The sequence below is a fragment of the Equus quagga genome, chromosome 2 (genome assembly GCF_021613505.1).
Source record: "Equus quagga isolate Etosha38 chromosome 2, UCLA_HA_Equagga_1.0, whole genome shotgun sequence".
Taxonomy (NCBI): Eukaryota; Metazoa; Chordata; class Mammalia; order Perissodactyla; family Equidae; genus Equus; species Equus quagga.
The window spans coordinates 154,249,040-154,266,549 of NC_060268.1; the positions used below are offsets into that span (position 1 = coordinate 154,249,040).

Genomic DNA, 17,510 nt, shown 5'->3' on the forward strand with positions numbered 1-17,510 from the left:
TTCCTAAATGACATAATTTCACCAAAGACAATTTAGAATTACAGAATTTTTGATAGAACCAAACACATTCATTTGAGAAACACCTTAGAATGAAAAGGGAGTAAATACCAAATGGTCTGCTTTCTTTTTTTGCAAGGAAGACTGGCCCTGAGCTAACATCTGTTGCCAATCTTCCTCTTTTTTTTGCTAAGGATGATTAGCCCTGAGCCAACATCTGTGCCCATCTTTCTCTATTTTGTATATGGAATGCCACCACAGCATGGCTTGATGAGTGGTGCTAGGTCTGCACCCGGAATTCATACCTGTGAACCCTGGGCCACCAAAGCAGAGTGCGTGAACTTAATCATTATGCCACTGGGCCAGCCCCTCAAATGGTCTGCATTTTTGATTGATATGAAGAAGTATCCAAAAGAAATTCAACTCCAAATTGTTTCCTTCAGAGACTCCTTGGTCAAGGAAAAAGGAAAAATGTGAAACACTTAAAACTATTTTTCTTTTAGATCTTCCACAACTCGAACCTTGAAACAAATGGCCCTTGCCTTCCTCTTCCTCTTGCCCCATCCTATGCCCTTCCATTTCCCTCTGCTTCTCTCTTCTTCACCCACTCCACTTCTCTCCTGGCTGGCCAGAAACCCTCTAAGCTCAATTATACCTTAAAGTTAAACACCATTCAGAACAGGGAAACCCTCTGGCTTTTATCAATCTGAGCTGAGAGCCATTGAAAAAAGACTTTCTTCAAAAAACAAGAAAAATCATAAATAAACAAGCTTACACTAAACCTAAACAAACTAGAAAAAGAAGAACAAACAAATCCCAAAGTTGGTAGAAGGAAGGAAATAATAAAAATCAGAGCAGAAATAAATGAAATAGACTAAGAAAACAGTAGAAAGGATTAATGAGACAAAGAGCTGGTTCTTTGAGAAGATAAAGAAAATTGACAAATCCTTGGCCAGACTCACCGAGAAAAAAGATGGAAGACTGAAATAAATAAAATCAGAAATGAAAGAGGACACCACAGAATTACAACAGACACCACAGAAATACAAAAGGTTATAAGAGAATACTATGAAAAGCTATACACCAACAAACTTGATAACCTAGAAAAAATGGATAAATTATTAGAATTATACAATATCCCGAAACTGAATCAAGAAGAAAGAGAGAATCTGAATAGACCAATCACAAGCAGAGAGATTGAAACAGTAATCAAAAACCTCCCCATAGGTCATTTTGAAGAGGGCTTGTGAACCAGGAGTTCTTAATGCTGTGATCAAAGACTGAAGTTCTCTATTGGTTGTAATAGTCACTCAATAGTGCTGTTTTCCTGAGAAGATATAAAATTTAGCCACTTATACCCATGAGTGAGTGAGTGATGTGGGGAAGTAAATAAAATGTTGCTCAAGTTTAAAAAACAAAACCAAAAAACCTCCCCCAAAACAAAAGTCCAAGACCAGATGGCTTCTCTGGTGAATTTTACCAAACATTCAAAGCAAACCTAATTTCTATTCTTCTCAAATTATTCTGAAAAATTGAAGAGGACAGGACACTTCCTAACTCATTTTATGAGGGCAACACTACCCTGATACCCAAACCAGACAAGGACAATACAAAAAAGAGAAATTACAGGCCAATATTGCTGATGACCATAGGTGCAAAAATCCTCAACAAAATATTAGCACATTAAATACAACAATACATTAACAGGCTCATACACCATGATCAAGTGGGATTTATTCCAGGGATGTAGGGATGGTTTGACATCCGCAAATCAATCAATGTGATACATCACATTAACAAAACGAGGAATAAAAACCACATGATCATCTCAATAGATCAAGAGAAAGCATTTGACAAGATCCAACAGCCATTTATGATAAAAACTCTCAATAAAATTGGTATAGAAGGAAAGTATCTCAACATAATAAAGGCCATATATGACAAACCCACAGCCAACCTCATACTCATCGGTGAAAAACTGAAAGCCATTCCTCTGAAAGCAGGAACAAGACAAGGGTGCCCACTCTTGCCACTCTTATTCAACATAGTGCTGGAAGTTTTAGCCAGAGCAATTAGGGAAGAAAAAGATATAAAAGTGATCTAAATTGGAAAGGAAGAAGTAAAACTCTCACTGTTTGTGAATGACATGATTCTATATGTGGAAAACCCTAAAGAATCTACCAGAAAACTATTAGACGTAATCGACAGCTACAGAAAGGTACAGAGTACAAAATCAACATACAAAATCAGTTGCATTTCTATATATTACTAACAAACTAGCAGAAAGAGAAATCAAAACTACAATCCTATTTACAATCACAACAAAAAGAACGAAATACCTACAAATAAATTTAACCAAGGAAATGAAAGACCCACACACTGAAAACTATAAGACATTATTGAAAGAAATTGAATAAGACAAAAGGAAATGGAAAGATATTCCATGCTCATGGATTGGAAGAATAAACATAGTTAAAATGTCCATATTACCTGAAGTAATCTACAGATCCAATGCAATCCCAATAGAAATTCCAATGACATTCTCCATTGAAATAGAACAAAGAATCCTAAAATTTATATGGAACAACAAAATACCCCAAATAGCCAAAGCAATCTTGAGAAAAAATAACAAGGCTGGAGGCACCACAATCCCTGACTTCAAAATATACCACAAAGCTATAGTAATCAAAACAACATGGTACTGGCAGAAAAACAGACACACAGACCAATAGAACAGAATTTAAAGCCCAGAAATAAAACCACACATCTATGGAAAGCTAATTTTCGACAAAGGGGCCAAGAACATACAATGGGGGAAGGAGAGTCTCTTCAATAAATGGTGTTAGGGAAGCTGGACATGCAAAAGAATGAAAGTAGACCATTATCTTATACCATACACAAAAATTAACTCAAAATGGATTAAAGACTTGAATGTCAGACCTGAAACCATAAAACTCCAAGAAGAAAATACAGGCAGTACATTCTTTGACATCGGTCTTAGCAGTATCTTTTTGAATATCATGTCTACACAGGCAGGGGAAACAAAAGAAAAAATAAACAATTGGGACTACATCAGACTAAAAAGCTTGTGCAAGGCAAAGGAAACCATGAACAAAAAGAAAAGACACCCCACCAACTGGGAGAAAATATTTGCAAATAATATATCTGACAAAGGGTTAATTTCCAAAATAACATAAAGAACTCATACAACTCAACAACAACAACAAAACAAACAACCTGATCAAAAAATGGGCAGATGATATGAACAGACATTTTTCCAAAGAAGATATACAGATGGCCAAACAGACACATGAAAAGAAGTTCAACAGCCCTAATTATTAGGGAAATGCAAATCAAAAGTACAATGAGACATCACCTTACACCCGTCAGAATGGCTATAATTAACAAGACAATAAACAAATGTTGGAGAGGATGTGGAGAAAAGGGAACCCTCATATACTGCTGGTGGGAATGAAAATTAGTGCAGCCACTATGGAAAATAATATGAAGATTTCTCAAAAAATTAAAAATAGAGATACTGTATGACCTAGCTATCCCACTACAGGCTATTTATCCAGACAACTTGAAATCAACAATTCAAAGAGATTTATGCATCCCTGTGTTCATTGTACCATTATTCACAATAGCCAAGATGTAGAAGCAACCCATGTGCCCATCAATGGATGAATTGATAAAGAAGATATGGTATATAGATTCAATGGGATACTACTCAGCCATAAAAAAGACAAAATCGTACCATTTACGACAACATGGATGGACGTTGAGGGTATTATGTTAAGCAAGATAAGCCAGACAGGGAAAGACAAACACTGTATGATTTCACTCATATGCAAGATAAACAAACACATGGATAATGAGAACAGATTAGTGGTTACCAGAGGGGAAGGGGGGGCAAAAGGGGCAAAGGGGCACCTATGTATGGTGACGGATAAAAGCTAGATGGAAAAAAGGTGGTGAACAGGCTGTCTATACAGAAACTGATATATAATAATGTAGGCCTAAAATTTACACAGTGTTATAAGCCAATATGACCTTAATAAAATAATTTTTTTAAAAAAAGAAAAAAGACTTTCCATACTGAGACAAGAGATAGTGAAATTTGCAGAGGAATTTAGAATAGTTTTAGTTGTGTAATAGTTTTAGTTGTGTATAATCCAGGGTTCCCAGATCTACACCCATTAGTTCATACATTAGTGGGAACCTCAGATGCAAAAAATCAGATGGAGAAGGCAGAATGAGAAGACCATGAGGATGACTTACAAGACCAGAATTGCGTCAGAAGCTCTGATTCAGTCCTAGAAGAAATAAAGATGAGTCCATCTGAGACTTCAAGGATAAGCTCTTTAACACCTTTAGACAGCATTCAGAAGTAGATCCTGAAGCAGAGGTGACTCTGGCTCTCTCCTCACATTTTGAGAATGGCCTTAAACCAGAAATAGTGGATTTAATATGCAAGTGAAATCTAAAATGGAAAAAGAGTCCTGTTGCCAGACCATTCATAAGAGTGGTCTAAAACTCTTAGAACAAAAATAGAATAAGATTTGCCACCGTAATGCTCTCCACTACTGCAGTAAGCAATACACTCAGCTTTGCTGTATCAACAGGTTATTTGGGTGGTATTTCTAGGGCACTCAATTCCACTTTGTAAAAGAAGGTCACTAATTCTCCCATCTTTCCCCCACCTCTCTGTCACCTTCCACCTCCCAACTTCTGTCAACTGTGCCTTTACTTTTATATTTTTGCCAAGGTTAATAATATTTATGGTCTATTATATAACCACGGTTATTTTCCATTATTTGTCTAATGGTGTATTTTAAATATTGAAAACCACCACTGAAAGTCATATCAACGTTCAGGTTGTTCATATTTGAATCTTGACTTTTTTATTTAAATCTCTCCTCTTCTCCTCACTCTTCCCCTCCACTTCAGAGTTTCTAAAAGGCCTGTCTTTTATTCTTGAACTCTATGCCTTTATCATGCTCTCAGTTTTTTCCTAAAATCTCTAATACATTGGCTGTTTCATCAAATTGCCATTTTCTCCCCAGAAACCTTCTTCCTGGAGTCCTCCATCTTCCTGCTCCAATCTGGACTGTCTGCTCTGTAGATTCGCTACCCAGCTGGTGCTTTTTGGACTATCATGTCTGAAAATTTCTGTATTTTGCCATCACATTTGATTGACAGTTAGATGAGGTATAGATTTCTGAGTTAAAAACTAACTTTTCTTAGAACTTTGAAGGCATTGCTTCATTGTATTTTAGCCTCCCATGTTTTTGATGAGAAATTTGATGCCAATCTAAGCCTTGTTCCCTTTACTCTCTGGAAGCTTTTAGTATCTTCTACTTATTCTTGGTTTTTTGAAATTGTATAACAACGTGTATAGACGTAGATAATTTTTCTTTCATTCTGCCTAGCATTTGCTAGACCCTTAAAATGTCAAGACTTTTACTTCCTTTCAGTTCTGGGATATTTTCTTGTATTATTTCCTTGATCACTTCTGCTCCATTTGCTTGGTTCTCTCTTTCCGGAATCCTACTATTGAAATGGGGGAACTTCTACTCCTATTTCAGAAATCTTATCTCCTATTTTCTGTTTCTTTGTTTTTCTTCCTCTCCATTTTTGGTTACTCTTTTCTACTTCATTTTCTATTATTATATTATTTTTGGAAATCATATTTTTAATTTCCAAGAGGTCTTTATTTATTTATTTTAAAGATTTTATTTTTTTCCTTTTTCTCCCCAAAGCCCCCTGGTACATAGTTGTATATTCTTCGTTGTGGGTCCTTCTAGTTGTGGCATGTGGGACGCTGCCTCAGCGTGGCTTGATGAGCAGTGCCATGTCCGTGCCCAGGATTCGAACCAACTAAACACTGGGCCGCTTGCAGCAGAGCGTGCGAACTTAACCACTCGGCCACGGGGCCAGCCCTCAGGTCTTTATTTTTTAATTGTCCCTCTTTTTAGTCTGTCTATCCATCGATCTAGTATACTCTGCCATTCTGATTTTTTAATACAATATACTAGAGGCTCTTTTAACCGACTTCCATCAACCAGCTTACTGGATAAACAGACACTTTCCAGTCCCTCTGAGAAACACAGTGACTGGTGCTCATGACTTACTGCATGCCCATGGCTATTCAGCCACTCACAGGTTTTCCCACATTCCTACTTCCATCAGCTGAGTGGAATATCTATGAAGAAGAGTTGTGGTTTTTTCCCCAAATCTATTTATGCTAATGGTGGTTTATTTTCATATATAGATATATAAACTATGATGAAAACTAATGAAATATGAAGAGAGTTGTTACTTCCATAAAACTAAGTTGAATGTTTGGAAAGACTTGATACAGGAGAAGCCCTCCAAAAAGAAAAGTGCTGTTAATTTAGATATGGATGAGAACTGGAGAAAACATCATAAAACTATAAAAGGATTCTAGTCTCAGATTTTTCTCAACTATCTTTAATATCTGACTCTACTTTAAAGAAAATGAAACTGGAAAAAGTCAAAAGGAGTTATATACATTATGGATTGGCAACTTTTGTATTCTTTTTCAGTTGTATAAGTACTGAGACTACAAAATGAGAGGCAAACACACTTTGACCTGCCATTTTGCAGAAGGAAACCCCAAAATATTTTGAGACTTTCAATTTCTTAATCCCTAAAGCTCTAAATATACTTACTCTATGACTTTTTAAAAGATCTTGAGTTCAATCTTAGTGCTCAAATACCTACTTCCTGTTATTTTGGGTCTGTAACATGTCTACTCATACAAATAAGGAATTAATTTTACAGAGCTGCAAAGGTTATTTCATAAATGATGCACCATTTGGTAAATTAAAGTGGTTAAAAAATCAATTGAGTAAACCACATGAAACTAACCTAACGAAACATTAGTGAAACTAGAACAGAAGCACTAAGCTTCTGACTCTTAGAACTAAGGTGGTTCTGCTAAAATCTGCATGCAAGAGCACTGGAATTGGACTCAGAAGACCCGGTTTCAGAATTGTCTTAGCCATGTGGATTTAGGCGAGTCAAAATCTTTCAGAAATTCAGTTTCTTCATTTGTAAAATGGGAATAAATATCAAATGCTCACATGTCTTAAAGGATTTTTAAGCAAGTGAGAAAAAAACAAAAAAATTAATTTTGAAATTATTAGAGATTCTTAGGAAGTTGCAAGATAGTACAGAGAGGTCTCGTGTACCCTTCACCCAGTTTCCCCTAATGGTTACATCTTAATGTGACTGTAGTACAATATCAAAACAAGGAATTTGACGTTGGTATACTGTGTGTATAGCTATATGCCATTTTATCCCACGTGTACATTGGTGTAACCACACAACAATCAATACACAGAAGTGTTCCACCACAAAGATCTCCCTCATACTACCCCTTTATAGTAACACCCACCTCACAACTCCTCTGACATCTCCAACCCTTGGCAACATGAATCTGTTCTCCGTCTGTATAATTCTGCTATTTCAAGAATGTAGTATAAATGGAATCATACATTATTTGACCTTTCGATACTGGCTTTCTTCTCTCAGTATACTGCCCTTGAAATCCATCCAAGTTGTTGTATGTTTTTACTGCTGAGTACTATTCCAGGGTACAGATGCACCACAGTTTAACCATTCACCTATTGAGAGACATTTGGTTGTTAACAATTACTAATAAAGCCGCTATGAACAATAGTGTACATGTTTTTATGTGGACATAAGCTTTCATTTCTCTGGGATAAATGCCTAGGAGTATGATTGCTGGGTGGTATGGTAAATGTGCATTTAGCTTTTAAGAAACTGCCAAACTTTTTTCCCAGAGTGGCTATACCATTTCACAACAATGTATGAGAGATCTGGTCTCTTTGCATCCCCATCAGCAGTATAAAGCATTCGAAACAATAAAAGATAGATAAATATGAGGTAGGTTATTATTCCCCAAACTACAGAAATGCCAATTGCTCTCTCTCTTCTAAGTTCCTGAAACTTCTATGTATTGGGCCATTTTCCTATGCTGACCAACAGGAAAAACAGAATGACAGGAGACTGTGTGGTTATGTTGAAGCCAGGTGGATAATGGGACAACATGTCCTGCTGAGGAGAGTCAGGAAGTGGGAGGTAGAGAAGTGTGTCCAATTAAAACCCCGGGCTGATAGTCTGACAGGCATGGTTACCTTAAATCATTCGCGTTAGATTCCATTTGCAGCTCTCAGACCGCTAGCCATGATGAAAGCATTAGAATCTCAGGAGGAGGTGGAATGGCTAGACTAGTTTTTTTCCCCCCTCAAATGTGAACAGGGAAGGCATAAAGAAAAGCATTTAAGTGACATTTCCCATTATAGTGTGTCCTACTTAAATTAATCCAACAAAAACCCAGGAGTAAAATATTTGTCATGGTAGCTCTACAGGCTAGGCTATTTTAGCATACTAGGTCATATGGATTTATAGCTTAATAGTATCAACTTAACTTAAACAGCAAAATATTAATAAAATAATTACAAGGACTCAAAGGCTGGGGACTAAAATCATCTGGAGGCATTTTACTCACGTGTCTGGTGGCTGATGTTGGCTGGGATCTCAGAGGGGCTCTTGGATGGAACGGCTACATGTGGCCTCTCTGGGTAGGCTAGTTTGGGCTTCCTCACAGCACAAGGGCTGGGATCTAAGAGTAAGTGTCCTGAGAGAACCTGGCAGAGTGCCTACCATTTTAATGATCTAGTCTTGGAAGTCACATAGTGTATCTTCCACTGTACTCTATTATTGGAGACAGTCCAGATGGCACAGTGGTAGCCCAGATCCAAGGAGAGGGAACACAGAGCCCTCTACTCAATGGGACAAATATCAAGGTCACAGTGTAGGAAGAACATGTTGGGATGGGAGATATTGCTGTGGTAGTCTGGAAAACAATAAGGTACAAGCATACTTCCAGATTTTTGGTTGAGTGGATTTTCATTGATTTAAGCCCATGCAGGAGCAGCTCTCTTTCTGAGAAGCAGCTCTGTTTTTCTCAACTGTCTGATTTTGCTGTGGTTGGGAACTTCAGGGGCTATAGAAGGGAGCCCTTGGATGGGCCTGACGGTGCTTCTTCCAATGAGGCTGAGCAGGTCCCTTACCCTGAAACAGCTTTCTGACGACAAAAAATGCCAGCATGGGCTATTGGCTTCCCTAACCTTGCTCTCAAGAGAATCAACCAGGTTAAGCAGGTTTTGTATGGACTATTAGAATTAATAGGACCACTTAAACCTGAAAGACGGAGATGGGGAAAATTTATAAAGTACTGCTTGTCCAAAACTCACTCTTGTGTAGAACTGAGCAGAAAGAAAAGGAGATTTTAGGGTGAGAACGCAAATTTGTGAAGATCCTATTTTAGTGAGCTTGATAACCTGCTCTACAAAATCAATTTATGATTTGTAAGTCAATAATCTTAGAATTTCCCATTAACTGAACGTTGTACATACGAGGTACTCAGTAAAACCTTGAGAATGAATGAATTTTTAAATAACTTCAATTTTAAATTGAGGAAAATGAGAAGAAAAAAGTAAACCAAGTCTTGGACACTGACTGTAGAATGTCTTCCCTCTGCTCCACCACTGCCCCCAACCCCACACGTGTACATCACCACCTGGAGAACTCCTGAAGCCCTTACAAGTTAGTTTGATGTCACCTCCTGTATAGAGTTTTCTGTGCCCAGAGAGAGCCAACTACCCCTTCGCTGATGCTCCTGCAGCTTTCTCTGTACTTTCTTACATTGCAGCATTAACGACACCACATGGAATTATAAGTTGTTTATGTGTCTGTCTTTGCCACCAGACAGAGATTTTTGAGGGCAGAAATGATAGCATTCATCTTTGTAATCCACTACTTAGCACAGTGCTTAAAATAGAAGAGGAACTGAATGAATGAAGAATTTAAAAAATGGAAAGCAAAGAGGGCAGAAAGGCAGGCAAGAAGGAAGGAAAAAGAATGGATGGATAGGTTGATGGATATTTTAGTGCTCCCAAACACACTTTAGATCTCTAATATATCAGTAAATTACATAAGAAGTCTCTAGAATTCTTAATGATTCAGGTTATAGGGTCAATCGGTCTTGTTTTCCTTAAATATATATTTCTCTTAGAGTTCATATCACCTTTCTGTTGAAAAAGAGATAAACCCAGAAAATATACCATTACAAGTTGTAGCTTCAAATGCTTTTATATAGCATTGTTATAATTATTTGCTTAATGTTATTATTCCTCTTTTCACGTTCTATGTTTTTATATGAAAATATTTTCAACACTTAAACAACACGTGTGTTTGGCGTCCCAAGAGCTCAACATTTACCTCTAAGTAGTTTGTAAAAGTCAGTCTTTTCTTCTTAATGAACAAAACCAATTTTTACCTTGAGAAATCCATTTTAACTTATTACAACTTAGTGTGAGCTTTAGAGCCTCCATGAGCAAAGAGGTTTGATAAAAATTAACCTTTTAATTTCAGTGTTAGGATTGTGTAACAGATATAGCAAATTTAGATTTAAATGATACAATTTTTTCCTCTTAGGTTAACATATTTTATTCACAGTAACTATAATTGTTAGACTATACAAGCAATCGTTTACTATGGATACGGTTCATTCTACACAGATTTATGCAACTTAACCTCAGTGGTGTTCCATGTGTAGTGGAGTGGGGGCAGTCCGCCCTGGGTACAGGCCTCAAGAAGGGTGCATTATGGGTAGAGATTTAGAAAACAATAACAAAACCGACTAAAAGTTAGTCTGGTTTTTATTATCACCATGTGCCAACAATTGTAAGCATTGCCAGTGACAAAATACTCCTCCCTGAAAAAGTCTTTTGTTAGTCTAACTTTGAAACAACTACAGTGGTTACTGTTGAGTTTTAATAATATATGTATAAGCTTCAAATTAGCACATTCTAATAATTTATCTGTTCGTAAACATTGTATTCTCCATGGACTACAATGTGGAATGTAAAATACCATGTAGAACTGAGAACTCCCAGTTATTCAGTGGGTCCCTACACGGGGAGTTGAGAATAAGTTTGTTCTAGTGTGAGCTGTTTCGAATTGTGTGAGCTCTCTTCCAGCCAGTGCTTCAAATCTCTAACCTCTGTGGTACTGCATATTCCTACATTTAAACCGGAGTTTCTAAATAAACGATTGCACAGTGATCTTAAAGATGAAAAAAGAGAAATAGAGTTATTTCAATTCTGTCATTTTATGTGACTACCTGGAGATTTTGTGTTTAAAATGTAAACAGTAAGACAGAGTACAAACTGTGAGGTGTACTATTCCTGTTTGACAAATGCAAATTTCAGTTTATACGAAAATCTTTTACCGAATTTGAACAATCTCTTTAAACAAAAATATCTTCAAAATAGAAATGTATTCACTCTTTCAAATTGTCATCTGTTTTAATACTAAAAAACAAATCAAGAAAATGTTATTACTGATTATCACTACGAATAATTGTCATACTGAGGAAGGGGGATATTAGAAAATGATGCCCCTCTGGGTACGAAGTGCACTGAGCATGCCCCTGTGTGACTTAGTCGGCTGCTCAGGCAGCTCAGGCAGTGTTGAACAAGGAGAGGTCGGTGGTGCCAGTTCATTGGCTCCGTGGGCACTTCCCCTTTCAGGCCCTGTTCCTTCCCAGTCTCCATCCCATTCTTCACCAATCCAACACTCCTTTTCTGAAGTTTTGCTCTCAGCAATCAGTTAATGTATTCTTTTATACCATGCCTCTCACTGAAGAGTATTTACATTTTATGGGAAACTTCTTTAAAAAACCAGCTTCATTGAGATATTATTCACGTATCATACAATTCATCCATTTAAAGTGTACAATACAATGGTTTTCAGTATGTTCACAGAGTTCTGAAACCATCACCACAATCAATTTTAAAACATTTTCATCACCCAAAAAAGGAAACCCCATAACCATTAGTAGTCACTCTTCATTCTGCCACACTCATCCTCTCCCTCCCACCTTCCCCCACCCCCAGCCTCAGGCAATCACTAATCTACTTTCTGTCTCTATGTATTTGCCTATTCTGGACACTTCATATAAATGCAATCATACATATGTGGTCTTTCGTGACTGGCTTCTTTCACTTAGCATAATGTTTTCAAATTTCATCCATGTGGTACCATGTACAATGATTTGTTCCTTTAATTGCCAAATAATATCCCATTGCATGGACATTTCACATTTTATTTATTCATTCATCAGTTGATGGACATTAAGTTGTTTCCACTTTTTAGCTATTTTGAATACTACTGCTATGAACATCCATGTACAAGCTTCTTGTGGACATATAGTTTTAATTCTCTTGGCTATACCTAGGAGTGGAAATGATGGGGCATATGGTAACTTTATGTTTAATATTTTGCAAAACTGTTTTCCAAAGTAGCTGCACCATTTTACGTTCCCATCATCAATGTACAATTGTTCCAATTTCTCCACATCTTAACAGAAGCCTTTGAAAGCAGGGAGAGGAAAGGGAGGATGAGGGGAATAAACACTTGCTGAACACCAGGCTATACAGCATATATTAACTCCAAAACTTGTGCAGTTTTCATTATACGACCCTAAGGACCAAAAAGCCTTCACTGCGATGAATCTTAAGCCGTATAATGGCCGAAATGCAGAACTGGGTGGTTGAGTGGTAAGAACTGAAACTACCTAGACCTACACAGCTTACTGTGCACAGTAACCCAACGTTACCATTCCACTGCCTTCATCAATGTAACTTTACTACGCCAGGAAATTCTTGTCTAGGTATGATAGAAGTGGGAAACAGTTTAATTGTGTATTCCAGGAACTTCCTGGAAGATCCATCAACCGTTCAATAGAAAGCAGTAAGGAACAGTCTATACCCCAAGACCTCTTCGAACTCCTCACTTCAAAATCCTCACCTCATTGTCCACCAATACTAAACTATTATATCATGATCCTTACCCAATCCTAACCAAACTCCCACACTAAGCCAGATTTCAAAAATCTCATAAATATTCTGACTTTGCCCTTCCCACTCTGAGAGGCTACCAAGACTCTGTTTAGGTAGTGTTTTCATTACCAGCAAAAACAAACTCAGTTTTGTCTTATCAACAGGGAAGCTAGCATTCAACAGTGGCTATTTGTAAAAGGACCCAGTAACCCCAAGTACACATGTCAACAGGTGTCTTGCCTTCTTACCTGAAAGGCCAGACCTGCTTAGGAATGAGTCCTAAAAGGCTCCTAATTACTAAGGAGATTGTAAAAAAAGTATCACAAAATACTGTGGTAGGAAAATGAGAAAATCAAAGACAGAAAACAAAATTTAAATTTTCTATAAGAATATAAGTTCTCTTAGAGGTTTCCAATAATTTAATGGCTCAATCACTCAAACTCCGCCCCCCCGTAATTTGATCTGTTGCTACAAGGTAGTGTTAGTGTGACACAGCCATGACTAGAATGCCTTAAGTCACATGACCTGCCATGACTCTTGGGTTGGGTGCTACATGGCAACTTATCGTCAGTAAGAAAGGTGCCAAACGACACCATAGGCACTTCTTTGTTTTAAAAGTTGTTCTAAAGCAGTGTCTGTTAAAAGGAGCAATTGCCTGATGTTTATTTGATGCTGAATGTTTTATATTAAAAAGGTCTATTTTTGGGAAGTGAGAATTTGTTAATGATTAAATGAGAAGGGTAGAAGCTGCCACCATGCTGAGACAAAGCCATGCCTCTGCCTTAAGCTTCACTTCTCTGTTTTGGTCCTCACCCTCAAGGCCAGCTTGGGGACACAGCATGTAGGGACACTGTTATTTATGGCTTCTGCTATATTTCTCTATTCACCTTGCCTAAGGTGTTTGAATTAAATCCTAAGAAGGCTTCAATTCTCTTTCCTACCTCCTGTCTCTCAAACATCTGCCTTCTTTCCTGTACAAATCACAGATGAGAGAGAAACAGAGCGAAAGAGGATAGTTTGCTCCAGGGAACATAAGCCTCTCTCAGGCTTTGCTTTCTGCATAAGAAAGTTTAACTGTTTAACTTTAACAAACTCTTTTGTCTTTCTCAGAAATTATTTAACTTATTTAGTTGAAAATGAGTATAACTTACTTTGCATATAAGTTCTCACATATTTCTCTTGCTATTATTTTACTTGAAATAACTGGAGGTGGAGGATGTGAAAAACTCAGAAATTTTCCTAAAAATACATTTCTCCAAGGAGATGGGCATACCTCACTATGGAAACATATTTTTCAAACTAAAAACAGCCTCATTCTTCCCCCACATTTCCTTCTGAGAAATTTGTGGTAGAGCTATTTGCTTAAAAGGCCTTTGTAGGGGAGGAAAAAGCTTTTCCTCTACCCTCTTAGATTCTGCATCTGGGGCCTGTGGATTAGACTGACAAAAGACAGATTAACAGGAGAAAAGGCATACAAATTTTATATGATGTTAATATTTTAACTTTTACATTCATGGAGGTCTTCATAGACAAAGAAGTGAAGACCCAAAGAAGCAGTTAGACTCAGAGGTCATATACCACATCCCATTTGAACAAAGGGTGTCAGATTTGTGGAGAAGTGGCAAGACTAAGGAAAAGGATATTGCACTTCTAGGAGCAGTACACTGTGGGAAGGTAAATATATAGGGAAACTAGCATATCTAATAGAAGATAAGGGTTATTTTAGTAAAATTTGTTTGTGCAAACCTATCTCAGTGCTGACTCTCTGACTCCAGTAATATTCACTGTTCCTCTTCCTCCTGGCACGGGAGAGAGGAGGAGAAAGACCTTCACGAAGGGAAATTTATGTCCTTCCGTTTGGCCAATAGGGCGAGGCAGATAATTCTTTCTGGGTTTACTGCTTCCTACTTGCCTTCAGCCCAAAATAATTCTTATGTCAAAACGTCATATTTTGGGGTGGCATACTCTGATTCCCTTCATCTTCGTCTTTTACCTACTTACATAGAACAAAGCTTTTCTAATATTTAATCAAGGTTATAACACCTTCTTACAAAAAGGAAAGAAGAGTTCACAATAGACAACAAAAAAGACAAGAATGCTATTTAGTATCAGTTGTATCTCTCCTATGAAATTGTAAGGTAAAGTATTCATGTGTAATAATGACTGCCAGTTTCATGCCTCAATATCCACCATGCATATCTTAGCTCCCCAGCCTGTTCACTGTTTCCAAATACATCACATTTTGATATGCTTCTCACTTTATGAGTCATTTCCTCTTCTTGGAGAGCTCTTTTCCCTTTACCACCAGCAGCTATTTCCCATCATTGCTGTTTATCTAGTGAAATCCTATTCAGTAAGGTACAGTCCCTTAGTGTCCCAAATGTCACTCACGCAGGCCACTAGCACATATTCATCATCCATCTCCACTGGGGTTTTCCCAATATTTCAAAAAGTACTTACTTTTAAACTTAAATAAGTGCATAAATTGGAAGCTTCATATCAAATTATGCAAAATTTTAAAAAGCATCTTGTTCATAATTAGAAAGTAACCATAAAAATAAGTACCATGAAAAAACACATTATTAAGTTCTAGCCAGAAAGCTACCAAATGCTCTGAGCCTGAAGCTCTTTGTAAAATGAGAGATTGACAAGATTAGAGGTGTAAGGACATTGAAACTTCCTCTTAGACTTTCACAGAACAATGAATTGGACATAATCCCCCACTATGGCTTCAACGTCACATAATGTTATACCACGTTTCTTCTGATCTCATTTACAGCACACCTAGATTCCTTTCCCTGAACCTCACTGATGCCTGTTCACACTGGGAAACACTGCTGCAGGAGAACAGTGGTGAGTTTTGGAGCTAAATTGCTCTGGGCTCGAATTTAAGCTCTCCCATTTATAAATTTGGCTTCGGACAGATCACTTAACCTCTGTGAGCTTCACTTTTTATTTCTTCTTAAGTAAATAAAAGTGCATGCTATAGATTGAATGTTTGTGTCCCCCCTCAAAATTCACGTGGTGAAATCCTAATCCCCAAAGGTGATGGTATCTGGGGATGGGGCCTTTGGGAGGTGATTCAGTCATGAGGGTGGAGCCCTCATAAATGGGATCAGTGCCCTTACAAAAGAGATCCCAGAGAGATCCCTTGCCCCTTCCTCTATTTGAGGACGCAGAGAAAAGACAGCCATCTATGAACCAGGAAGCAGGCCTTACCAGACACTGAATATGCTGGTAACTTGATCCTGAACTTCCCAGCCTCCAGAATTATGAAAAATTAATTTCTACTGTTTATAAGATAGCCAGTCGATGATATTTTTGTTATAGCAGCCCAAATGGATGAAGACAGTGGGATATTCTGAGGATTTGAGATAATGTGTATATAGAGTGGCTAGCACATGATAGATCTAAATGAATATAGCTTCTATTAATATTATCTTTATCATCATTATCAACACCATTCTTCAAGGTATAAATCAAATGTCATTCCCTCTGCAAAAATGCTACTTTCTTCCCCGAAATTTCACAACACTCTGAACATACTTTCATTCTGATGGCATAATTTGTTTTTGTCTGTCTCACTTATTGTTTGATGAGTTCTTCAAAGGCAGGGCCTCTTCTCAGCCCAGCAAAGCAGACAATGATTGAAAGCTGACTGTGCTCAAAGCCTTTTGAGCCATATCATTATTTGGAAAAAATTTGCAAATTTAGTTATCAAAAGACAGAGTACTCAAGGTGGGTTATGGCCACATAATTAGAACAGTTGCTCAGAAAACAGCCTTGTACCTGCTGAACAGAGCAACTGGTGTACTTTTCTACTTTGTAAATTAAGAAACACTTAAGGCCAGAGAATTTTCCACTGTGGCCCTAGCATGTCCTTGTCTCCCACAGCTGTTCCTCTCTACTGTTAATAAATTCAAATTGGCCTAGCAATGGCTGCGAACTCACCAGTACAATTCCTCTCTCTGAGAACTGTCTTGATCCAACTAGTCCCGAAACTAGCTGAACTTCGGCTAAGCCCTCCTGCTGAGGCCCTATTAAAAACTTCTGCCCTGCTTCCCCAGGTTGGAACACTCCTTCAGAACCTTCTCTTGCCTGGCATTTTTGAATAAAGGCTTATGCTATCGTGCTCTGGTTGATTTTCTTTACTACAGAAGGCAGTAAAATATAACGCGAATGGCATTTTACGATCTTAAACCAATGTATTTAATTTTTTTATTATAAAATATTTCACTGAAACAAAAGAATACATAAAATAACCAATTTCATTTTCAGTCTCTGAACCAATTTTAGCTTTCATTCTCTGTAAATCTTGTTACCCTTCAGCTCTTTATGTGTTGAATCAAGGACATTCATGCTTCTTTAGAAGGTCAGAAACCACTTAGAGGGGTCAGTGCTCAGCTTTGAGTTTCAAATTAGCCTGAAAAACTTAGTGAGGCAAATTCTTGGAAAACAGATTTTGTTAAGTGCCCCCTCCCCACCCCTAAGTTCTTATAGCTCTTTCTTAACATAGCAAAGCTCAGAGGTCTGAACATAAAGTTTCACTGGAGG

General features: G+C 37.6%; 1 protein-coding gene and 1 non-coding gene across 2 annotated transcripts in view; one reads left to right on the plus strand and one right to left on the minus strand.

The window, feature by feature from the left end:
* HPSE2 (heparanase 2 (inactive)) overlaps positions 1-17,510 on the minus strand; it is a 603,312-nt gene that overhangs the window by 96,752 nt on the left and 489,050 nt on the right. The gene's annotated exons all lie outside the window — the stretch shown is intronic.
* Positions 1,223-1,340, plus strand: LOC124236522 (small nucleolar RNA SNORA25). The gene has a single exon (XR_006887759.1). It is a non-coding gene; the product is annotated as a small nucleolar RNA SNORA25 (small nucleolar RNA).